Genomic DNA, 26,992 nt, shown 5'->3' on the forward strand with positions numbered 1-26,992 from the left:
GGGGGCGGCGCTCGCCTTCCTGCGCGACGACCACCGGCCCCCGGCGCTGCCGCCGCCCGCGCTTCCGCCCCCAGCGCTGCCGCCGCTGCAGACCCGCCACCGGCGCGCGTCCCCGCGGCTGTCCCCCATACGCGAGTCGGGCCTGTCCAATCCCGGGTCCCCCCGCGCGCCTCACGCGTCCTGAAGCCCCACGCCGCCCCCACAACAGGTGGAGCGGCAGCTGCCGCCGCCTCCGACGCTTCCTCGCCACGTCCAGTCAGCACTCATTTCCGTCTGCACAGCACGTCCACCGTTCGCTGCGTCCGAAGTTCCGTCCCGCACGCGCCAGCAACGCCGCACCACGAAATCGTCCACTCGCTACACTCCGAGTGATCCGCCGCATCAGCATACAGTGGGGACTGCGTGTGCCATTGTTGCCGTTTGTTCGTTACAACGACTCCTCCGCACTCCTGCACCCCGTCCGCCCCCGCGTGCCTTCCAGCGGCGTCCTCGGGGCGCCACCCGTATCCAGTCTTCCCTCGAGCGGCCGTCTTCCTCCCTGTCCCCCGTCTCCGGGTACCTTCCGGTTAGGAGGGCCCGCCGCGCACGTTAGACTGTACGCAGTTCGGCGCCGAAGAGGAAAGACCACCGCCGGGAACAGTGTTCCCAGTTGTTCGTTCTTGTGTGTCTGTGTGTGCTTCTCAGTGTGTCAGACAGGAATAGTGTGTCTCGTTTCGCATTGTTAACTCTGTACGTCGCTAATGTCTCGCAATAAAGAGCTACCAGTCTGTGTACAGATCGTGTCTTCTACTTGACATTGTCCTACTTTCCCGTCCTGATCTTACGCATTATAATCCGCAATACTTAGAAGTTTGACCGCTATTTCTAATGTACCAAAATTATTCGGTGTGGAAGTCGCTTCCTCCCATATATCGACTCTACGTTGATCCATCTGGAGGAGTAGCTATAAAGTAATAACTATCACCACGAAAAAATAAAATTACGCGAACAATTTTTGTGTATTTACAGGCACATATTGTAAAGTATTCGTGAGGGTACGTCAAGTGTAATTCCCAAAAGTTGCAAATTGTTACCCTCAAATACATCACAGTGGGTCCCTGTATATATCACTTCCCCCGAAAAAGGTGTGCCAGGATTAACAAACACGGCGCATTTCGCTAAATAATGTCCGCACTCACCATCCCTACCACAACTGGAGGAAACTTGCTTACCTTTCGTCTTGTGAACAAGTAGCTGCCGTCCCAGTCGGCTTCTTGCCCACTGGCCGCAGGCCCTGACGTGCATACAGTAAACACTGCATAACGAAGTGGCAAATAGGAAAGAGTTCAGTGCTAGTAAGACTGAAATTACGGAGCATTGGAGTGGCACCGCATTTTATTTGTACTTATAGGTTCAAAAAATTCAAGAAAAGGATTCTGAGAGCCAGTCTATCGTTAATATTCATAACATGCCTCCCGCTCATTAATCATTAGTTTCCGAGCACCGCAAAAGTATCACAACAATACTTCAAACGATCTTAGAATCAGCATTTTACAATTAATTCCGTCTTTACGCGGAGTTGCACTTCACACAGTTGTTCGTGTGTTGCCACCCCGAAAACCCATCGGTAGACTGCCTAGTGGGTTACCTTAAGAGTTTGGCGCCTACCCTTTCAGGGCGTGTTTGTGATTTGTCCATCCTTTCCATCAATAAGCACTGATAGTCGTCTCACTAAAATTTGTAATTATTAGTTTCGTGTCAGGGACAGTGCTGTACATTTATTTACAAACTCAGAATAATGCAATACAATGTACACATTAGACTTCGTGCATGTCAAATTAAGTTTGTGTCCCAAAATTCAGGAGTGTTGATTGCTGGGACATTGGCTGAAACAAGCTCCTCCAGAGTGCAGGCTTCAGGCAATTTCGGGCAAAGCAAGAGGTGTTCACTGTCTTCAAGTTCTCCACATTCGCATGTTGCCTCTCCATTAATGTAGCCCCACCGCTTCAAGTTTTGTTTGCACCGCTTTTCTCCAGTTAGCAGTATGTTCAAAGTTTTCCACATCTGGTGGGGTAGTTGGAAACCAACAGCGGGTTCTTCAAATGGTTCAAATGGCTCTGAGCACTAAGGGACTTAACTTCTGAGGTCATCAGTCCCCTAGACCTTAGAACTACTTAAACCCAACTAACCTAAGGACATCACACACACCCATGCCCGAGGCTGGATTCCAACCTGCGACCGTAGCGGTCGCACGGTTCCAGACTGTAGCGCCTAGAACCGCTCGGACACCCCGGCCGGCGCGGGTTCTTCGTTTAGGTTTTGTTTGTTACTACCAGTGCCTTGATTCGCCACAGCACTATTCGGCGAGCGGAAGGTGATGATGTAATGGCTTTAGTTGTTTGGAGAAAGCGCTTTCTCGACTTCAGCTTAGGACATGATGCTTCGCTTCCAGACATGGGATGCCTGTGATCGTTTACCTCTGTCGCTCTTCTTCATGTGATATCCAGGAGTGTTATGTCTGTAAGAGGGTAGATTTTTGCCATCTGGAGTTCCTCGTAGGCAAGCAGTTATAATGCGGCCTGTCAACGTGCCTGCTGCATGCGGAGTTCTGCCAGACTGGTGCAACGTATTCTGCCGCAGAGAAACATAGAGACAGAGCAGACGTACGTAGAGCATTTGGTTGAGCCCCCCATGTGCTGCTAGTGGGCTTGCGTATAATATTATTTCTGCTGCAAACTTTGAGCTTCGTGTTTTCGCAATGGTCTGTGAAAGTAAAGTGTGCGGTCGGCTTTACTCCGAGGTATGTAGGGGTGTCAGAGTGTTGTTGCTTTCCTCTCAAAGTTACTTCCAGTTTTCTGCTAGTTTGTCTACTTCATAAGTGAAACGCACAGACCTGTGCTTAGGACGAATTAGGCTTTAGGTTGTTATGCTCATAGTATCTACATCTACTACCTACATGGTTACTCTGCAATTCACACTTAAGTGCCTGGCAGAGGGTTCATCGAACCATTTTCATACTACTTCTCTACCATTCCACTCTCGAATGGCGCATGGTAAAAAGGAACACCTAAATCTTTCCGTTCGAGCTCTGATTTCTCTTATTTCTGCTGGAGATTTCTGCCAGATCTTCGAGGGCTGTTGTCAGTTTCATTTCCACCTCCTCGATAGATCTTCTGCAACTGCTCCGTCTTCCGCATGTATGAAAGGTCTTGTGTCTGTTCCGATAGGTTGGTCATTGGTGTAGATAATGTACAGCAGTGGTACCAACACACTGCCTTGAGAAAGACCGTTCTTCTGGATTCTCCATCGGCTTTTCTTGATGAATTGAATAAAATAATAAAAAAAAGCTCTTCGTCTTCAGGTCACGAGTGGCCTACCGGGACCATCCGATCGCCGTGTCATCCTCAGGGGAGGATGCGGATAGGAGTGGCGTGGGGTCAGCACACCGCTCTCCCGGTCGTTATGATGGTATTCTTGACCGAAGCCGCTACCATTCGGTCGAGTAGCTCCTCAATTGGTATCACGAGGCTGAGTGCACCCCGAAAAATGGCAACAGCGCATGGCGGCCTGGATGGTCACCCATCCAAGTGCCGACCACGCCCGACAGCGCTTAACTTCGGTGATCTCACGGGAACCGGTGTATCCACTGCGGCAAGGCCGTTGCCCCTGATGAATTGAATGCTATTGAAATTAATATTAATAAGTTCTCAGTGCAAGTAATATCATCAGCACGGCTGGAGCTGTATATTAATATCCAAGCAGTAAATATAAATAATAAAAGATTCACTTGTTGGCGTCCGTCGTTGTAGATGAATCCGCACTGTCTCTGGTCCAGTACGATACGGATCTTGCTCGCGCTGCCGATCTCACGCTATGTGACCATTTGGTGCATAGTTGGACGAGTCTGCCTTGTGATCCTACCTGCTCGCCAGCCTCCCATAACGAAATCTTCCTGCGCTGTGCATTGAAACATATTTATTTATATGTCTCATTAACAGTTCAGAGTAACTCACCGCCTTGAAATGTAAGGTGGGTCGGATGCTTCTGAATCTAACAGCAGAGGCTTCTCATTGTTACAATCTTATTGGTGTACAGTTGTTAATGTTTTTTTTAAATAATATAAAGAACATAATATGTAAAGATTTCGCTGAGGTTACAGCGAATTGAATGCTTAATAATTGTTAAAATGGTTCCATATAATTTGTTACTACCTAGTTGATGAGAATATAATTTATATAATGCAAATGTCAAAGAAAAAACAACTACCGGGCAGTACTCACACTTTGTTTAGCCTCGTCAAAGCGATGTGTTACGGTATTGTGCCTCGGGAATTTCAGAGTGATCCATGTCTGCAGATATGTGCCTGCAAAAAAACAAAGTGTTAATTAACTAACTTTAGTTTTTCCGGGTGATAAAGTATGACTAGACCCTCGTATTCCGCATGCACTACAATGAAAGTCGCCCGACAAAATCTTTGTGCTGGGCATCTAATCCAGTCACCTCCTTGGTCTTCTTCGTCATACTGCGGTACCTACTGATTAACTCGCTCATACCAAATACCTTTTGGCACATAAAAACATTTGCGGTCTATTTTCACCTTGACGAATAATCACTAGGAACTTATAAAATAGTAAATACGGACCAGCGTGTTATCGTAGCTTGACTAACCATAACTAAATATAGATCTTTTTTTGAATAGGATTTTTGCTTCAGCTCCCTGTAAAAAAAATACATCGTTTGTGAATAGATCATGCGAAGTGGATATGCAGTCAAGACTTAAACTTTTCTCTGGTTCTCGCAGCAAGTTGTAGTACTCCCTACTCGGAAGTTATTCCAGTTTTACAAGCTGATTTCGTGTGAAATTAAAAACGTGGTGTACACATTTCGTTTGGCGATTACTTAAGTAAAGAAAAGAAAAAAACGATCCCAGTAAGCGGATCAGATGTTCTCGTCTAGACAGTTCAACTTGTGCCTTTAGTACTCGGCATAAAAGTAGCTTAGAAACTGTTTGAGATCGAAACTGAAGTTAGACAGTATCACTCTTTGAAGTCTAAGGATTTCAGAATGCGTGCATTTCGTTCTGTACCGCAGTGTGCGCAGTTATGAAACTACTTGGCAGAATGAAACTATGTGGCGGACCGGTACTCGAACCGGGAACCTTGTGCTTCAAGGCCTATAAAGGAGGGCCGCGAGTCGCGCATGGGTATTTCAGTCGGTAACAGCATCGCCCACGAAAAGTAAGATTTCGTGGCCTGTTGCCAGTCTGGCACAATGTTAAATTTTCTAGAACTGTTCTAACGATTTGATTTTCGCTGACAGTCTGACACTCAGATATGACTTCGCAGCTTAATCACAGTTAATTTTCGGTCACTAGACGACTAATTTAAGTCCGTACGATCACAGTAAGTAGACTGAAACCGAATGGCTTCTATGTGACTTGTGCAACAGCTACTGCGAATAAGATGTGATTAGTACGCCAAAGATTGTTGAATCTCGCCGTACAATACTCGATCTCTAACCAAACTTTGTATCTTTCCTCGACCACGCTTGTGCGGAAGGATAGAAGAAATTTTTGACTAAAAATAAGTCACTGGCCGCTTCTGACTGTAAAATCTTTGTTGTAATATGTTCTCGGCCGATTTCGACTAGCACGTGAATTCCAAGCAGGCGTCGTGTAATGCGTTAATGAACTGAGTGTGGCTCCCTCGTGGGAAGACAGGATAAGATACAATTATTTATTTACTAATGGTAGTAAGTAATACAGTGTCAACTGCAGCAGTCCATTGCTTATAAACAACAGTCTACTAATTATCACACGCAGCATAACCCAGTCCCAAGATGTTGTTATTGCAGTTACTGTGTTCTCCAGTCGGAAGACTCGTTTGATGCAGTTCTCCACACACTCCTGCGCGATGAACTTTATTTCCAGATAACTACTGCAACCGACATCCATTTCAACCTGCTTACTGTATTCATTTCTTTGTCTCCCCCTACAACTTTTATCCTGTAACTTCCCTACATTACCAGATTGACGATTCGTTCATATCTCAGGATATGCCCTATCAACCGATCCCTTCTTGTTAACAAGTTATGCTATAAATTTCATTTTTTCCCGTAGTCGATTCAGTGTCTCTTCATTAGGTACTCAATCTACCCATCTAATTTTCAGCATTTCAAAAGCTTCTGTTCTTTTTTTATCTGATTTGTGTATCGTCCATATTTCACTTCTGTGCAAGGTTACACTTCAAATACCTACAGAAAAGACTTCCTAATACTTAAATTCATAATTTTTCAGGAATGTTTTTGTTATTACAGTCAGTCTCTACTTCACATCCTTTGTACTTCGGCCGTCATCAGTTATTTTAATGCCGAAATATTTAAACTCACCTACTACTTTTAGTGTCTCATGTCCTAATCTAATTCTCTTAGCATTACCTGATTTAATTCAACTACATTCCATTACCCTTGTTTTGCTCTGTTGATGTTCATAGCCTCATTTCAAGACACTACCCATTCCGTTTAACTGCCCTTCCAAGTCCTTTACTGTCTCTGACAGAATTACAAATACAAACATATAAATATCCACGTTCAGTCTCATGTGGACTGCAGATAGACATTTTCAAATATACAGTTTTCGTTATTGTGTCGTTTGAGATATTGGATTGATACCCCTCATGCTATAGTGTGACCAAACTAAAGCTACCCAGACAAGATGTGTTTGGAATTTCGTGACAGTTTAATATAAACAACAGAGAGATCATTAGAATTCGGGACAGAAGTGACTTAGTGTGATTGTTCTGTGGCTGACTGCTATCCTGCGAGGATAAGTTATTTCGTCTCACACCCACAACAATTTTCCAGGCGAGTTTCATTTTGGCCGCACTGAGTATCCTGTCATATATCACCATCACCATAATAATCATTTATTGCGTTAACGGGCCTTTAAGACCTACAGTAGAAAAAAACTCTAAAAATAATAAAAGAACATAGTACAAAAAGCGCACTAAACATCGCGGTCGGTCAGTCACATCTACTGCAAATGGTAGTCTGTTCTCTAGCTTCATCGCCCACCGCTGTTGGTTTCACTTGTTTAAGGATTGACAACACTCGATCCTTCCAGCGCCTCCTTGGACGTCCCGTTGGGCATTTTCCAGGAGGTCGAGAATAGAGAACCTGGCATGGGAGGCATCTGCCTGCTCGAAGGATGTTCCCAAACCAATGTAGCCTCTTGTGTGTGGCTTTCCAAATCGCTGGTACATGTCTTCTTTCGTTCTTCGTTCCCATTTACCTTCCACGGTATTGTAGACGGATCCATAGATCTTTCGCAGTACCTTCCTGTAGAAGTCACAGATTTCTTCTTCAGTTGTTTCTGACGTCGCCCAGGTTTCAGAACCTAATAAAAGTACCGGCCGTACTAGTGTCATGTATAGCTGTATCTTATTCTTCTGTGGTACCAGTTGTGATTTGAATATATTGTTCAAACTAAACAGCGTTTATTGTTTTTTGGTGCACTTCTCTCATCACTTCACTTTCATTTGTCAGTATGGAACCCCAGGTGCTTGAATTCTTGAACTGCCATAGATAACAGATTAGTCTAAAAAAGATATTAGCTTCAAAATGGCACATTAGTCGAAATCAGACAATCTCTTAAGTTAATGACGAGTGCGGATGGGAGTGTGATTTAACTCGTTTCAGGAAGTGCAGAAAAATCACAGTTTTAAATAAATTTGACTCTTCACGTCAGGATTATTAAATAGTTGTATAACTGTACTTGTCTCGTTGGAGACTGCTGTTGGAACCAAGAAACAGTTTAGTTCTACAGTGGTCAAAATAAATGTTTCATAATGCTTTTTTTGTGAATACAGGACATAATGGGAAACAAAACTGGTTTTGTTCTTAAGCAAGTCACAAGAAAACAAAATAAAATAATGTAAATTCATTTCCATTTCATAAACACAAAAAAACCTTACAATAGATTCCACTTCAAACACAACAGTTTCTTCGCACTGTCATCTTGCACATCACATTGTTTATGAACCAATTGGGCCTCCTCGTAATTTGAGACACTTCTATGTGTGGTTAGGCATACTCCTTAGTAAATTGTCCAGACTGTGGGATACTGTCCCATTCGTCCACAATGGCCTCTGTGATGCCCTGTAAGGATTCTGTTGGGACAGAGATTGCAAACCGCTCGTCTTAGCATGGCCTACGCATTCTCAATGCAATCGAGATCAGGAGAAAATGGAGGCCATACCATCGGACTGATTCTGTGCTCCACGTAGAAGGTATTCACAAGAATGAAATGGAGGGGGTGTTCATTGTCGTCCATCAGTTATGTACCAAATGGAGCCACATTGCGTGCGAGGATGTCATGTGTTGCCATAAGGGGTTCCTGCGACCACATATCACTCCGAAACATGACTGAACAACCTTGAGAAGGGTGGCGGTCTACCATACAGTTAGGGTGTAAACGTTGTCCTCGTTGCTTTCACACACTTATATCAGTAGTGTCAGGGTGGAGACTGATATGTCTCTCATCAGAAAAGAGCGTTGTGTCCCACTGCTGCCTAAACCACAAAGAGTGGTTTCGTGCCGATGCGACACGAGCCTCTCTCTGAACCAGATCTAGAGGAGGAGCCTTGAGCGGTCTTCCAGCACGTGATCCCTGCTCAGGGAGCATATTTCGTATCGTTTTTGTTGAGACTTGAACTGTAGCTGTTTGGAACTGCCGCCGTAGACGTGTAGCGTTGTGTTACGGGTTTGTGATTGATGTTATGTACAAGTATCGCTCGTGCATACTTGTTGTTTTTGTTCCGTGGCCACTTCTGAGACAATCTTAAACTGATCCTGTCGCTAGAAATTTGTTTCATATTCTAGAGACATCACTTCGACTCACAGCGACATTTGCTGCAACATCCATCTGTCTCAGTCCCTGCTCCTTAAATGTAACAATACTGAGCGTCTGATTGTACTTAATTGTTGTTGGAACCATGATGAACCAACACAGCTGTCGTAATGACACATAGCACTAGTACTGCAATGTTTCTAGGTGACAAGATTCCTGAAGACTGTTCCATACTGCCCCCTCACGGTAGATACATGGATTGTTTCAGCTAAAATTCCACTACAAACAAACCATTGTATTGATATCATAACTTATTTCTGGATTATAACGTTCAATATTAAAGTTTCGGTCATATGCAACATTTATTTTGACAATTGCGTTTAGTGACAAAATTTATGTGATCAAAAATATCCCGACATCCCCCAAAAACATACGTTTTTCATATCAAGTGCATTGTGCTGCCACCTACTGACAGGTACTCCATATCAGCGACCTCAGTAGTCAATAGATATCGTGAGAGAGCAGAATGGGGCGCTCCGCGGAACTCACAGACTTCGAACGTGGTCATGTGATTTGTTGTCGCTTGTATAATACGTCTGTACGTGAGATTTACACACTCCTAAACATCCCTAGGCCCACTGTTTCGCCGGCCGGTGTGACCAAGCGGTTCTAGGCGCTTCAGTTTGGAACCGCGCGACCGCTACGGTCGCAGGTTCGAATCCTGCCTCGGGCGTGGATGTGTGTGTTGTCCTTAGATTAGTTAGGTTTAAGTAGTTCTAAGTTCTTGGGGACTGATGACCTCAGATGTTAAGTCCCATAGTGCTCAGAGCCATTTGAACCATTTTGAACCCACTGTTTCCCGTGTGGTAGTAAAGTGGAAACGTGAAGGGAAACCTACAGCACAAAAGCGTACAGGCTGACCTCGTCTGTTGACTGACAGACCGCTGACAGTTGAAGAGGGTCGTAATGTGTAATTGGCAGTCATCTATCCAGACAATCGCACAGGAATTCCAAACTGCATCAGGATCCACTGCAAATACTATGACATTTAGGCAGGAGGTGAGAAAACTTGGATTTCATGATCGAGTGGCTGCTCATAAGCCACGTATGACGCCAGTAAATGCGAAACGACTCCTCGCTTGGTGTAAGATGCGTAAACATTGGACCATTGAACAGTGGAAAAACATTGTGTGGAGTGACGAATCACGGTACAGAATGTGGAGATCCGATGGCAGGTTGTGGGTATGGCGAATGCTCGGTGAACATCATCTGCCAGCGTGTGTAATGCCAACAGTTAAATTCGGAGGCGGTGGTGTTATGGTGTGGTCGTGTTTTTCATGGAGGGGGCTTGTACCCCTTGTTTTGCTTGGCACTATCACAGCACAGGCCTACACTGATGTTTTAAGCACCTTCTTGCTTCCCACTGTTGAAAAGCAGTTGGGGGATGGCGGTTCATCTTTCAACACGATCGAACACCTGTTCATAATGCACGGCCTGTGGCGGAGTTGTTACATGACAATAACATCCCTTTAATGGACTGGTCTGCATAGAGTCCAGACCTGAATCCCATAGGACACCTTTGGGATGTTTTGGAACGCCGACTTTGTGCTAGGCCTCACTGACGGACATCGACACCTCTCCTCAGTGCAGCACCCCGAAAGAATGGGCTGCCATTCCCGTGGCACTTGATTAAACGTATGTTAGCTTCAAAATGACACATTAGTCGAAATCAGAGAATCTCTTAAGTTTATTACGAGTGCGGATGAGAATGTGATGTAACTCGTTACAGGAAGTACAGAAAAATCACACTGTTAAATAAATGTTACTCTTCACGTCAGATTTATTAAATAGTTGTATAACTGTACTTGACTCGTTGGAGCTGTCATCAAGGCTAAGGGTGAGCCAACATCATATTGAATTCCAGTATTACCGATGGAGGGTGCCACGAACTTGGTAAGTCATTTTCAGCCAGGTGTCCGGATACTTTTGATCACGTATTGTATTTCGGTGGTCACTAAGGTATGGCTGATCAGCCCGCGAGCGACGATATCCCGACACTTCGCCTGAAGATGATGGAGACGTATTCCATCGAAACGTTGCTACGAGACGACGACGCTACCCGTGAAGACTTCATATATGAAATTCGCCGTGAAAGCTTGCACTCACATTTCGTGTTTTGTTTCCCCACCTGACGAAAGTTCCATGGTGTGGTGATGGCAATGAAGAATCCGCGCCATTACGTTCCAGTGCAGGTTGCTTATCATCTTGCAGCATCGAAAACTGTATAGTGCAATATATATATAAAGCACCATTCACACACTTATAAGTTTCGTCACATGTGACTGCGTGAACATTATTGCGGATCACATGCATCCCTTCATGCTTGATGTCTTCCCCGACGGCGTTGGCATGTTCCAGAGGATAATTGCCCGCGACACAATACCAGAATTGGCTTCAGCTGTTGACGTCTTAACCACCAAAGTCACCTGATGGACCGCATCTGGGACGCTATAGCGCGCCAGCTCCGCGTCCACAAACCACCGGAATAACTTTCGGAAACTGCGTAACCTGTGCGTAGGCTTCTGATGGCACATTCTTCTGGAAACCTAACAGGGACCCGCGCCACACAGAATCGCTGCTGTCTGAGTAATAAAGTCATTATTTCCTGAAATGTTATACGTATGGATATCACTGTTTTTCTCAAATTGTGATGGGTTATTTAAGACAAATTTCATTATCTCATATATGTATTGTGATGGTGCAGTTAAAATGCCCAACTCCTTGAACAGGTACCCACGTGACAATCGTGGGTGAACACCGCGTATACTTCTACTTTAAGTGATGAATTACCCCATTTATACAAAATCTAAATTGTCTGAGAAACTTAGTAATATGCTTCTTCTAGTTATTTTTCATCAATATGTACACTGTAAATTTGTAGCATTAGTCTGTACTTACTTGAATGACTCCATTTGTTGTACAGAGTCGAATACGTTGGGTTCTTTTTTTTTTTCAAAATTTAGGGCTAGTCCATTTTCAGAGAAACACTTAATAATTCGTTGTTAAACATCATTCACAGTCTCTCATGTTTCGTATTCGCTGGTGGCATTTATTGTAACACTGCAAAAAACCAATTCTTCTTGTTGAATGTTAGTGGAAAGTTATTCATGTACACTCCTGGAAATTGAAATAAGAACACCGTGAATTCATTGTCCCAGGAAGGGGAAACTTTATTGACACATTCCTGGGGTCAGATACATCACATGATCACACTGACAGAACCACAGGCACATAGACACAGGCAACAGAGCATGCACAATGTCGGCACTAGTACAGTGTATATCCACCTTTTGCAGCAATGCAGGTTGCTATTCTCCCATGGAGACGATCGTAGAGACGCTGGATGTAGTCCTGTGGAACGGCTTGCCATGCCATTTCCACCTGGCGCCTCAGTTGGACCAGCGTTCGTGCTGGACGTGCAGACCGCGTGAGACGACGCTTCATCCAGTCCCAAACATGCTCGATGGGGGACAGATCCGGAGATCTTGCTGGCCAGGGTAGTTGACTTACACCTTCTAGAGCACGTTGGGTGGCACGGGATACATGCGGACGTGCATTGTCCTGTTGGAACAGCAAGTTCCCTTCCCGGTCTAGGAATGGTAGAACGATGGGTTCGATGACGGTTTGGATGTACCGTGCACTATTCAGTGTCCCCTCGACGATCACCAGTGGTGTACGGCCAGTGTAGGAGATCGCTCCCCACACCATGATGCCGGGTGTTGGCCCTGTGTGCCTCGGTCGTATGCAGTCCTGATTGTGGCGCTCACCTGCACGGCGCCAAACACGCATACGACCATCATTGGCACCAAGGCAGAAGCGACTCTCATCGCTGAAGACGACACGTCTCCATTTGTCCCTCCATTCACGCCTGTCGCGACACCACTGGAGGCGGGCTGCAAGATGTTGGGGCGTGAGCGGAAGACGGCCTAACGGTGTGCTGGACCGTAGCCCAGCTTCATGGAGACGGTTGCGAATGGTCCTCGCCGATACCCCAGGAGCAACAGTGTCCCTAATTGGCTGGGAAGTGGCGGTGCGGTCCCCTACGGCACTGCGTAGGATCCTACGGTCTTGGCGTGCATCCGTGCGTCGCTGCGGTCCGGTCCGGTCCCAGGTCGACGGGCACGTGCACCTTCCGCCGACCACTGGCGACAACATCGATGTACTGTGGAGACCTCACGCCCCACGTGTTGAGCAATTCGGCGGTACGTCCACCCGGCCTCCCGCATGCCCACTATACGCCCTCGCTCAAAGTCCGTCAACTGCACATACGGTTCACGTCCACGCTGTCGCGGCATGCTACCAGTGTTAAAGACTGCGATGGAGCTCCGTATGCCACGGCAAACTGGCTGACACTGACGGCGGAGGTGCACAAATGCTGCGCAGCTAGCGCCATTCGACGGCCAACACCGCGGTTCCTGGTGTGTCCGCTGTGCCGTGCGTGTGATCATTGCTTGTACAGCCCTCTCGCAGTGTCCGGAGCAAGTATGGTGGGTCTGACACACCGGTGTCAATGTGTTCTTTTTTCCATTTCCAGGAGTGTATATAAAGAACAGAAGTGAACCCAAAATTGAACCCTGTGGAATTGTCTTCGTGATATCTCCACAGCCACTAAAATTTTCTACGGCTCCAAGACTTTTTAAATTATTCAGCACAACACTTTGCATTCTGTTAAGTATGATTCATACCAGTTGTGTGTAAAGCCATCAGTTCTATGAAAATTAAGTTTTGCTAAGAGTAACAAGATCTACGCCGACGAATGTCTTGGTAAGATAACAGAAAATATCAAATGGTTATATTTTATTATTTAAGGCTTTCAGTTTTTGGTGGATGAATGAATAAATAACAATGGCAGTCGAGTAACCATTCTGAAATTCAAACCGTAGTATGCCAAGTAAATTACTTAAGTGTCAGACTACTATTGATTCCGTTACTTTCTCGAATATTCTGATGTCAGTAAGGAAACGGAATGGTGATTATTTTTATTTTAGTTTTTATTGTCACCTTTCTTATGAAGAGGTGTAACAATTGCATATTTTAATCTTTCTGGAAAAATTGTCTTTGCCAGTGTTGCATTACGTATGTCAGTAAGGACATTATTAAGTAGAGCAACTTTTCAGTTTTCTATTCGAAATTCCATAAACACAACATGAGCCCTTTTTTTTAGAATTTTTATAATTCCATTACTTTCAGTGAAGGATGTTGGTCTTCTTCTAGGTGCTTAAAAGGGTCATAATGCTTTGGGTCATTAGCGTATTTCATTGAAAACCTAACTATGCATTTCCTGTCCTTATTTGCTCATCTGAAAGTTCTCAATTTGGAATCAACTACCATCTTTATTAATTTGACGCTAACGGTTAGAGTTACACTAAATCCAGGCGACAGTTCTGATTGTAATACCACGTTCTGCAATGCAACCGTGCATCACTCTTCTCTCCCGATTTTTTGAAAACTTCGTGACATTTATGTCTTAAGATACATTACGCATTTGTTAAATCTGCAGGGTACCACTAAGTGATGGGACTAAACGCTATTTAAATGAAAATGGTTTAATTCTGTAGGACGTCCTTAACAATATTGTATACTTGAGATATTTGTCTCTTAAAATAATGGGATTCGTGTGGAGATACTTGAACGCTGGCAGCAAGCTCCTTGGTGCGTGTTGGACAGTCTGCACTGAAGGCTTGCGTGTGTGACCTGATCATTGAGAGCGTCGCGAGGGTCATTGACCGAAGTCTCTGCGGTGGGGTGGCTGCCGGACACGCGATGTGTGGCTACCCCCGAGTAAAAGACACATTTGGCGCACACTCACGGTGTAAGAGTACACGTGTCTGCTACCGTAGGCCTAAAGTGAAGCAGTAGAACCTTCAGCGAGTGGAGCTACGAATAGTAAGTAATGTTTTCAAAAGACATCATCGTCGCCTTCGACATTTCCGCTGCTTGCCTCATTTATCGTGGTCATTCCAAATTACTGTTTGTCCAGAAGCAAAATAACAAATGTATCAAATGGCTCAAATGGCTCTGAGCACTATGGGACTTAACTGCTGTGGTCATCAGTCCCCTAGAACTTAGAACTACTTAAACCTAACTAACTTAAGGACATCACACACATCCATACCCAACAAATGTATCAAGCAAGTTGTTGTTTAGCTATTAGGAAGACATTACCCAGTATGATTAACTTTCTAGTAACTTCGTTCGTAACGAAGATATGTACAACAGTGAGTCTTTTTTTTTAAATAGCACCCTATATTTTTTTTATTTGGTAACCCACTTCTTCTGCTTAAGACCTGCTCAAAACCGATTATACTTTACCATTCATGTAAACATGACTTTGTTTAAAACTAAAACCTGGGATAAGGTAACTCGTACTGTACACTTGCTGGTGTTGGCAGTAAGCAATTGGAGACACAGTGGAACTGCAAGCCGGTCGTTCGACCAACCGTCTTCAGTTGAGGGTTTGTGTGAGCACAGCGTATTACACCAACGAAAGGCGGAAGTGCTACTCATTTGTCGTGGTCAAGGTAAATGGAACTGCATTTCCTTTGTCTTTGAAGATTTTTTCCTAAAATAGTGGACGCATGGTGAATATTGCAGCAGAAGGTACTTTTGTTGTTTCGGTTGTCAGCATCACAATTAATTTGATGCTATTCTCCAAACCTTTCGCTTTCCAGATAACCTTGTCACTTCAGCGTAACTGTTGTATGCTACATCATTAACAGTCTGGCTTCTATACTCATATCTAGGCGTGCATTCGAGTCTTTCTTTTTATGATCGCTTCAAATGCAGTTTTCATCGGCGACTCTTGTAGTAAGTGCTCACCTGTTGTGTCTAGTCGATTCATTATCTTCTTTATTAGCGGTTTTTTGTCGTTGACTCATTATGGGATGCCTTCATTCTTGACACTGTCAATCCTCCTGCTCTTCAACAGTTTCCTGTAACACCAAATTCCAAAAGCATCAAATCCTTCGCTCTTTCTTCCCCATTGTCAATGTTGCGCACCATACCGAGCTCTGCAGCAAAGGAGCTTTACATCTATTTTTTCTGATCTCAGGATTTACGGTTCATGCATGTTATTAGCTGGTTTGTTTTTTTATTATCATAGAAAGGTGTTTTGCCTTGCGCAGTTCTTGGTGCTATATCTGTCTCGCGTTTACCTGTTCTACTACAGATTTACCAAAATTTATCCACATGCTGCGAACGCTGTTATTACTGTTGAAGTGCGTATTTTAGCCACAAGCTGGTACACGTTGCGTTCCATTACCCAATTGATTTAATCATTGTTCCACGTTTTAGCGAGCGCTGCTATGTTGTCAGGAAACTATATCGTACCGATTTTCTGTCTGTGACAAACAAGCTCGCCAGATACATGCAGACAACATATAAAATGAATAGCAACCAAGGAGGCTTTTAATATAATATTTAGAAACGGATGTCTGTTCTCAGATACCATAGTATCTGATGGAAAACATTTAATTGTGATGCTCTTGAGATACTGGAATTATTATTTTCTTTTACTTGACCGGCAACTACTGTTGCCCTGCTAACTATTCGAAAACCATACATTGCTGTTTGCAAGTAATACTAGGTGCTATGCGCTGGTTGTATCGTACTTAGTAGTGAAAACTGGAACGGGTGAACATAAACGATAAAGGAAGCTAAAACGTTACAGTAAATATGGTTCATTAACCAGCCATTGATGACATAGTTGGAAAGGTGTGGTTAGGAGCCGTCTCTCGCTTCATCAGAAAATTATTCTTGGTTAGTAGAAATGCATTTGCGAATCGTTGTCGCTTTTGGGTGTAATAATGGACTTGTGACTGCAGTGAGCTCCGAATTCATAGAAACACTTCCGGATCTCTCGTAAATCTTGACAAGACTGTGTAATTCCCTTCTCCAGTTGTTGAACCGTATCAACGGGAGCGATGTTGCCTTCACTTACGAGATGACCCCAGACAGAAAAATCCAGAGCATTGAAGTCAGGTGATCTTGGAGGCCGAGGTACATTTATTACTCTGACAGCGATTATTTCCAGATAGTAGGTACTAAGAGTGTACCTAGTTTGGCTGATATCGATACAGTACTTTAGGAAACGTGCAATATACATACATACATACGATGATTTTTATAAATATACAGATAGATTTGCTCTTAATCGGTTCGTCATGTGTTAGCCACCTAACTCGTAGTGAAGGCACTCATTTAGCTCGCAAGTGCCGGCGAATTGTGGACTAATTAGCTAGCTCATGTCTGACAGTCTGCTAACGGTTGCAGTTCGTCGGTTTTACGCTTCCGAGACAGGAATCAGTCGCCGTGGTTGGAGCAGCCGGAGCGCTGCTTTTCATACGTTTTCCGACTGTCATTGAATAGTAACTATAAATGCAATAAATTCAGTGATGTGTCATAGAAATGAAGAAACCTGCATTAAGTATTCGTAAAGGGTGGACTATGCGATTGTAAAATTAATAGATATGGAAACAGTATTGCTGAATCTTGTTTTTATTCCGAAAAAAAGCTTGTACACGCAGTTGTACACATAATTTGCTGAGAGTGATACGAGCGGTATTCGGAAAGTAAGGTCCGATTTCGCGCGAAATGGAACCCACAGTGAAAATACGATTGAACTTTGCACAGATGTGTTGGACGGTGTCTTAAGTGTGCCTGTCGATGGCTTCACGTCGCTCTTTGCAGTTCGGAGCGCAAAGTGATTACGTAGAAGTGCCTAAAACAACAGTCGAGGCGATGTTAGGTTACGAATTTCGTAAGTCAGACGTGGAAATTCGTAACCTAACATCAAACCTTTTCGTGACAGGAATATACATTTCATCTCATTCAAGAGAACAAATAAAGCATGTATTAAGACGAATTACACCTGAAGGTGGAACCACAGGGTCCGAAATGCATCGTGTACTGAATAAAAGACGAAAAATTGTGACTGAAGGCGTTTTTTAATTCATACCTCGAGTATATTGAGCACAGTCACGTTTGAAGCTGCAAAATATGGATAAAATTAAAATAAAACAACAGTGTCTCCCACCAAGTATGTGGATCTGGTGAGGTGAGACATTTGGCCTGAAGCTATGCAGCCCACCTAACATAAATGGCATGCATTTCCTTCTTCAAGACAATTCTCAGCCCTATTCAGCAGGTGCAATGAAGACGCTCCTACAGCATTTTCGATGGGATGTGTTGGATTACCGACAACACAGCCCTTAATTGGCTCCCTTGACTGGGATTGGCACCCCTAACTTAGCTCACGTCTACTCACATGAACCGCTGGCTACGAAAACAACATTTTGGCACAAACAACGAAAGGGAGACCAGCGTAGAGAACTGGTGGAAAGCACAGGCGGCTGCTCTCTGTGACGAGGATACTGGAAAGTTTGTACAACGCCACGACAAATGTCATAAGTCGGAGCGACGACTACTTAGAGATGTAGCTGGAAGGTGTGACTAACTGTTGCGAATGAAAATTTTTTTATTTTCACTGTGGTTTCCTTTTCGCGACCGATCGGACCTCACTTTCCGAACAGCCCTCGTATGTTTTGAAGACGCTCAGACGTACAAAGAGCTACACTGCAATCGGGACACCACCGGAACATTTCTCGTTGGCACGGTATTTCCTTTCGGTTCTTGCTGACAGCAGAGCAAGCTGTGTAGACACTTGTTGGGTGAGATTTTTTCTGAGTAGGTGGTATTTTTTCGGCAAAACGTCGCCCATTAAGTCAGTTCGGTCCAGGAACTAGAGAAGCATAAGGCGAGACGCTATTTTCGAGTACAGATAGGTCAGAATCCGAACACTACGTGGTAGTATAATTCAGAGTCCCTTCCTCGTGCGGTCTACATGATTACCAATAGAGGGAAGGCAGCGTAATGGCAACGACAAATTTCTACACACTGCACGAGCAAGACCGTCCGCCTGACTTAATTGCCGTTGCCCGAGTCTTACTCGGGTTCTGTCGCGAAAGTGTTAGCTGGCTGCGAACGCATTTTCACGCCATCCACTTCCGATGTTTCCTTCTCTCTTGGGTGTCGTCGCTGCAGCGGGAGCAATTTGGCCGCCACCCTCTTAGATGCTAAAGGAAGAACAGCTAAACACCCTAAGTTGGTCTCCACTCCGCCATCACCGTCAATAATTGAACAGGGTCGCCCACTAGACGGAAATAACAGTTTGGCACCACTGTTCCCCACACCCACTTCATAGCCTGACTCAGAAAATTACCGAATCACACACTGGACTGAATTTTTCACCCTCACATACATGTAATTTACCGCCACTGGTAACGCAACTTTTAGCATAAACAGAAAAATATTAAAATTTGAAGACTCTCAGTTCTTGCACTTTAATCTTGTTCTGTGCTGTATTTTCTGTTATCGGTAGCAGAATGAATGAAGATCCAGATGAAACGGTTTACAAGTGATCATAACAAAGGGATGCCGGCCGCTGTCGCCGAGCGGTTCTAGGCGCTTCAGTCCGGAACCGCGCTGCTGCTATTGTCGCAGGTTCGAGTCCTGCCTCGGGCATGGATGTGTGTGATGTCCTTAGGTTAGTTAGCTTTAAGTAGTTCTAAGTCTAGGGGACTGATAACCTCAGATGTTAAGTCCCATAGTGGTTAGAGCTCTTTTAACCCTTTTGAACAAAGGGATGCTTGCGGCTGATTCTGTTGACTATCTTGAAACGCAAACGTCCAAACATGGTATGATCGTCTACAAAGACTTAGTACCTCGAAACGTTTCCGTCTCCTGGAACTATACAATTTAATGGAGCTCCTCTTACTAAGGGGGAGACACTGCGATACCTTGGTTCTCGACTACAGAGTGACAGCTGCGTGAATGAGGATGTGCGAGCAAAAATCAAAACTACCTGGATGCGATTCATGGACGCCACTGGTATTCTTTGTGATAAAAAGATGCCTATCCGCCTAAAATCAAAGATACACCGCACAGTGGTGAGGCCAGCTGCATTTTATGGTGACGAGTGTTGCCTCGAACCGAGAAGTGCTGAGCACTCACTAAGTATCATGGAAATGTGGGTACGGAGGAAATCATTAAGCATTTGCCTGCTCGACCACATCAACAATACAACGATGTGACAACTAGCTGGAGTGGCTACCGTCGATGAAAAGATGCAAGAATGGAGGCATAGGTGGTGTGGACACGCCATACGGACACCACCTACCTCAGTCATCAGCTCAGGCCAGAGACGACACGGAAGACCTAATTTACGGTGGCCAGACACTATAAACGCAGGTGTAAGATCAAGAAGACTAAATCCTTAGGAAGCGCTACACCGTAATAAATGGGATGCGATGACCCAAAAAGCAGACTTCGCTCCAAAGAAAATGGCGCTGGGAACTGCGTGCAACGGACATTTGGTGTCGGGTTCTTAGCAAAAGGCTATTTTTCATAGCCGGCACAGTTGCACGCCTTCAGTGGGCCTGACAACACGGAAACTGGACAGTGGCTGAGTGGAGTCGTGTAGCATGCTTCAATGAGTCACCATTCTGCCTCGTCTCAAGTGAGGCGAGGCATTAGGTTCACGAAGGGCCAGTGAGGTTCAAATGGCTCTGAGCACTATGGGACTTAACATCTGAGGTCACCAGTCCCCGGCCAATGAGGCGTTTGGCCTGCAGTGTATGGAGGGTGTAATGTGGCTCTGTCATGGTGTGAGGGTGTTTATCGTACTGTGACATAGGCTCACACTTTCGGATCACCGTGAACACCAACCTTGATGTTTATTTCGACATTCTCAGCGAACAAATTTCGTCCTTTCTTCTACATATTCATTCTGATTATGCATCTCGCAAGATTACAAATGATGTGTTCTCAGGGCTGCACGAGCACGGTCCTGGTTTGATGACAATGAGCTGTCACACCTCAACTGGCCCCCTAAATCAACCGATTTTAATCGTATGGAAAACATCTTAGACTATATGGAACAGCGGGTGTACCAGTCAGTTGATAACTCTACGGGATCTGATCACCAATGATGGACTACAGCTGTTTACGGCACACGAGAAGCATCTTGTGGACAATTCTTCGCTGAAATGAGACCATTCTCAAGGCTCGACAAGATGTTACACGGCCGGCCGGGGTGGCCGAGCGGTTCTAGACGCTACAGTCTGGAACCGCGCGACTCTACGGTCGCAGGTTCGAATCCTGCCTCGGGCATGGATGTGTGTGATGTCCTTAGGTTAGTTAGGTTTAAGTAGTTCTAAGTTCTAGGGGACTGATGACCTCAGCAGTTTAGTCCCATAGTGCTCAGAGCCATTTGAACCATTTTTTTGATGTTACACGGTATCAGCGTGACGTCTCGTGGGAGAGGGGGTCATATTCCTTCTTTGGTGTTTTTAGGAGAGACAAACAGTTAAAATAAGAGAACGCACTGAACGAAGTGTGCAAGATTAATACACAAATGCCGCACACGACTTGTTTCCTGAGTTTAAGTGATGATTGTGGAAAGAGCGAATGACATCTGGACACAAAGATAAAAATAAAATAATTTTGCCAAATTATCAAAACAGTGGATAAACACTAGGTAAGAGGGTTAAGTTTCACGACTCAAAGTTCTTCTCGTTACTTTTGCTTTGTATTGCATTTTCTCTTTTGGGTAACGCACCTAGTACTTTCCTTGCAGTCATTTCCGGTAAGATTTACTCTTCTACAATGTTATACCTGTATGAGGAGTTTCGTTTCAAATACAGAGTCTGACATAATAACGATAAGTACCTAGAAGACATGGTCCAATTTCAGTGTCGCTTCGTAAGCGTGCATACCGTCACCGGGTATGTGAATTATAACAGTTGCATTTCTCTGTGAGAGGTAGAACGGCCGCGAGACTGCATTAGTGTTGTTCGTGTTCAGTGTTGTTACCAGGACCGGTAAGGTATATAAGGGCCGTGAACAGCGTCGGATGTTGCGTCATCACTGTGAAGGACAGGGAGATGTCGCAGATTCGTGTGAGACCCTGTTGTCAGCACCTGACAGAGGTGGAAAGGGCTCTCGTTCTGGCCTCACTGACCGAATGTGCAGTATCAAAATTTCCGATGTGACGGTGGCGCGAAATTGGACTACACGGGAAACTGAGGACAGGCATAGCCGTCTTCAAGGTTCCAATCGAACACGTGTGACTAACACAAGGGAAGATCGACGTATTGTGGACGGGTAACATTGTAAGTCCTTCATATCTGTGCCTGTCTTCCAAAGTGATGGATTCCTTGCAACATCCTGTCTCATCCCACACCATTTGGCCGGAGAGTAGCACCACTCAGACTAAGAAACTACTGTCCCATTCGTAGGGTGTCATTAACACCACAACACAATTGACTGTGTTTGGAACTGTTCCGTGACTGGTAAACATGGGGTGCTCATGAATAGCATTGTATTACTACACTCCTGGAAATTGAAATAAGAACACCGTGAATTCATTGTCCCAGGAAGGGGAAACTTTATTGACACATTCCTGGGGTCAGATACATCACATGATCGAACTGACAGAACCACGGGCACATAGACACAGGCAACAGAGCATGCACAATGTCGGCACTAGTACAGTGTATATCCACCTTTCGCAGCAATGCAGGCTGCTATTCTCCCATGGAGACGATCGTAGAGATGCTGGATGTAGTCCTGTGGAACGGCTTGCCATGCCATTTCCACCTGGCGCCTCAGTTGGACCAGCGTTCGTGCTGGACGTGCAGACCGCGTGAGACGACGCTTCATCCAGTCCCAAACATGCTCAATGGGGGACAGATCCGGAGATCTTGCTGGCCAGGGTAGTTGACTTACACCTTCTAGAGCACGTTGGGTGGCACGGGATACATGCGGACGTGCATTGTCCTGTTGGAACAGCAAGTTCCCTTGCCGGTCTAGGAATGGTAGAACGATGGGTTCGATGACGGTTTGGATGTACCGTGCACTGTTCAGTGTCCCCTCGACGATCACCAGTGGTGTACGGCCAGTGTAGGAGATCGCTCCCCACACCATGATGCCGGGTGTTGGCCCTGTGTGCCTCGGTCGTATGCAGTCCTGATTGTGGCGCTCACCTGCACGGCGCCAAACACGCATACGACCATCATTGGCACCAAGGCAGAAGCGACTCTCATCGCTGAAGACGACATGTCTCCATTCGTCCCTCCATTCACGCCTGTCGCGACACCACTGGAGGCGGGCTGCACGATGTTGGGGCGTGAGCGGAAGACAGCCTAACGGTGTGCGGGACCGTAGCCCAGCTTCATGGAGACGGTTGCGAATGGTCCTCGCCGATACCCCAGGAGCAACAGTGTCCCTAATTTGCTGGGAAGCGGCGGTGCGGTCCCCTACGGCACTGCGTAGGATCCTACGGTCTTGGCGTGCATCCGTGCGTCGTCGCGGTCCGGTTCCAGGTCGACGGGCACGTGCACCTTCCGCCGACCATTGGCGACAACATCGATGTACTGTGGAGACCTCACGCCCCACGTGTTGAGCAATTCGGCGGTACGTCCACCCGGCCTCCCGCATGCCCACTATACGCCCTCGCTCAAAGTCCGTCAACTGCACATACGGTTCACGTCCACGCTGTCGCGGCATGCTACCAGTGTTAAAGACTGCGATGGAGCTCCGTATGCCACGGCAAACTGGCTGACACTGACGGCGGCGGTGTACAAATGCTGCGCAGCTAGCGCCATTCGACGGCCAACACCGCGGTTCCTGGTGTGTCCGCTGTGCCGTGCGTGTGATCATTGCTTGTACAGCCCTCTCGCAGTGTTTGGAGCAAGTATGGTGGTTCTGACACACCGGTGTCAATGTGTTCTTTTTTCCATTTCCAGGAGTGTATTTAACAATGACCGTCATGGAATGCTGTATTTGTCCTTCGTAAGTAACAAGTTTACAACTACGTGGTACAGTGTGGCGCACGAAATGTGTTACCAATTGTTTCTTTCACAATTTACGACGCACATTAGATATCGCGCTGGGATCTCTACAGCAGTACCAGCAGAACTTGGAAAAACAAATGAGTTACGAAATGACGTGTAATTCACGATACTACCGCTAGGAGACTAGTAAGCAGCAATGGCTGACAATGGAAGACTGACGACACAGCAACGATCGGCAGCTGTGTTACTTTTTCATGAAACTAAAAGCCTTGTTGTGACTCAGAGGCGTTTTCGACAACAGTTTAACACACGATGGGTCCCTTGCAAGAAGACCATCCACAGGTTGTACGATAAATTTGTACAGGAAGGAACAGTATTGGAAGCGAAGCGACCTCGGCCTAAGCCTGTTTGTTCGCCGGAGAATATTGAAGCGGTACGAGTTGATGTACAGAGAAGTCCCGGTAAATCGTGTAGAAAGGCAGCAGTGCAACTGGGAATATCCAGACGCTCCGTTCAACGAATTCTTAAAAGTGACCTCCATACGTACCCATACAAGATGACCTGTGCACAGAAGCTCACTGAAGAACACAAGCAGCCGAGACTACTGTTTGCTCAGTGGGCGGAGGATAGGGAAGAAACTCTCAACAACGTTTGGTTTTCAGACGAGGCGCATTTTTATTTAGACAGTGTGATTAACAAACAAAATTTACGCTTTTGGGCCACTGAAAACCCACAAGTGCTTCATGAACGACAACATTATGCTCCGAGGATTACAGCGTGGGCAGCAATTTCCAGTCACGGACTTATTGGACCCTTTTTCTTTGTAGAAACTGTGAACAGCGAGCGTTATTTGAGCATGCTTCGCAATAGCTTCGTTCCACAGCTTCTTGCTACTGCCTTGCCCTTCAACACGCAGTGGTTCATGCAAGATGGAGCAAGGCCACATACTGCAAACACTGTGTTGGAGTTTTTACACGAGCATTTCCATATGCGGATCATTTCACTCAGGTTTCCAGGTCTCTTCAATGACGGACAAAATTGGCGCCCCAATAGTCCAATGTGAGTTTTTTCTTTGGGGTACCTAAAGGAAAAAAATCTTCCCGAAACGTCACGTGATTTAATGGAGCTCAGAAGACTTATTCTTCAAGCTTGCAGTGAAATTACGGAAGACATGTGCCGTAGAGTAATCACTAACTTCAGTATTCGTTTGAAGGAAGTTAGGAAACGAAATGGTGGACATATTGAGCATGTGCTGAGTTAGAACAAATCTCCATGGACGACTCTTCATTGTAGGATATGTTCCTTTCAGATTGTATTGACAATAAAGTTTATATTCAAAAACAAAATGGTAACACATTTCGTGCCCCACCCTGTATTTGCGTTTCACGCGCAGAGTTACGTTCGCGAAAGTTTAGTGGCCGCATTGGAATCCTGTTGCGTGACGCGAACATCGAAATTTCGTCTGTACTGCGGCAACAAACTGATAGGACAAATAGCTTGGATGCAGGAGTGCTGTTCGGCACACTCATTCTCTCCGTGACAAACTAAATTCCAACCGTGCAACTATAAAGTGTTAATTTTCAAGTGTGTCTACTCAGCTCCCTGTAATACTGCGACAATATAAAGCGGCTGATGTCAGCCTCCACAACACTGTTTTGGCCTTGTACCTCTCCAGTTTATCGAACATTGCATGTCGCACGGCAGTACTGTTCCATAACCCCTTCTTTTTGATTCATAGGCGATAAGAGATGTAATCGCTACTCGGAAACTGCCACAGATTCTACTACAGCTTCTATAGTCTTTGGATACCTGAAAATGTTCACGTACACATTTCGAAAAGACCAAACCAATTTGCTTTATTGCTTTTAAGTACTTATTTCAAGTTTTAATTTAGATAACTGACTGATGAATCGAGCTTCTAACATCGCCATTAACAACAGAAAAAGAAATTAATCTTTTGTGTGCGAAACTCTTGTGGGACGAAATGATAAGCTGAGAGCAGTAAATATCTTCCATGGTTTAACGAAAAGCATTTGAATGTGCGGGTCATGTTACACTTCCGCATAAGTCGGAGCATTAAGGAAGTGGAAAAAATGCTCACCAATGGTTCATTTCATATCAAGAAAATTGGAGGAAGATTGCCATAATTCGTCAAGCAACAATACATGATAAGAGCCGAAGCTGAGTAAATACTATTAAGGTCTTGTGTTAGAGTACCTTAGACACCGCAAATGGAAATTTTTGGCCTACCATTCATAATCAAATGAAGACAAAAGAAATTAAATATTAGTGTCCCAGAATCCAAATTTTGTTTCAGAACGAGACGATTTCTTTTCTGTGTCGGTTAATAGATGAGTAATCTTGCGCTAAATTTAACACAAACTGAAACACGACCTGTAATTCTGAATGTAAAAAGTAAGGAAAAAAGGAACCAGGGGTGTAGCTTATTTAGTAGTAAGAAAAATAGGTTAGATTTAACGTCCCGTCGACAAAAACACTCTTTAGAGGCGATTTAATAGGGAAAAAAGTTACACAAGAACCAGAAGAAGGTGTAAGCCTGCCGCATATTTCTAATTTGGCTGTAACCATGAGAGCTGCACTAATTTGCAATTAGTGGTGGTTGGTCGGTAGGTAGAGTGGTTGGTAGGGTCATTCAGCATGATTTCTTTCTTTGTTATTGAAAAATTATCGTACACTAAGGTCAAATATACTAGAGACGGAAGAAATAGTCAACGTAGTTGTCGTCAATTTTCACACAAAACGCGATTCAGGGTCGCAAATACGTTATCATAATCACAGGGATCGGCATACATTAGGTAAACTTCGCATGACATTGCATGGAACAGAATTTTTGAGGGCTGCAATCCATCATTGCGACTGAGTCATTACAGTCAAAGATTACAACTTCGTACCGTGTTGTCGCGTAGGCAATAATGGCTAGCGTATAACTCTGACCTGAGGATGGTCATACGTTCGAATCTCGTCAAAAGTGATGGAATTTTTATTATATACAGATCTAATCAAAAGAGTTTGATTAGTTAACCAATGATAGAGAGAAATTACAGTTTGCTTTTAGCGCTGCAACTAAGTTTTTTTTTGTCTTGAGTTTGCTCGAAGAGGTTAGCATTAATCCTCATGAACAAAGTGATAGTGATTTTAGTTCTGCCACAGATTGTTGACCGCCGTTTTCTCCTTAGCTTAGGATATGAGCTTAAATTCTGTGCTACAGAACCCGTTGTCTGCCTCAGTTTATTCA

The 26,992-nt window shown here is 44.9% G+C and overlaps 1 protein-coding gene and 1 pseudogene across 1 annotated transcript in view; one reads left to right on the forward strand and one right to left on the reverse strand.

The window, feature by feature from the left end:
• Positions 1-26,992, forward strand: part of LOC124780746 (tRNA-dihydrouridine(16/17) synthase [NAD(P)(+)]-like) — a 247,119-nt gene that overhangs the window by 47,306 nt on the left and 172,821 nt on the right. The gene's annotated exons all lie outside the window — the stretch shown is intronic.
• Positions 3,527-3,644, reverse strand: LOC124725280 (annotated as a pseudogene).

This window comes from Schistocerca piceifrons, chromosome 1 (genome assembly GCF_021461385.2).
Source record: "Schistocerca piceifrons isolate TAMUIC-IGC-003096 chromosome 1, iqSchPice1.1, whole genome shotgun sequence".
NCBI lineage: Eukaryota > Metazoa > Arthropoda > Insecta > Orthoptera > Acrididae > Schistocerca > Schistocerca piceifrons.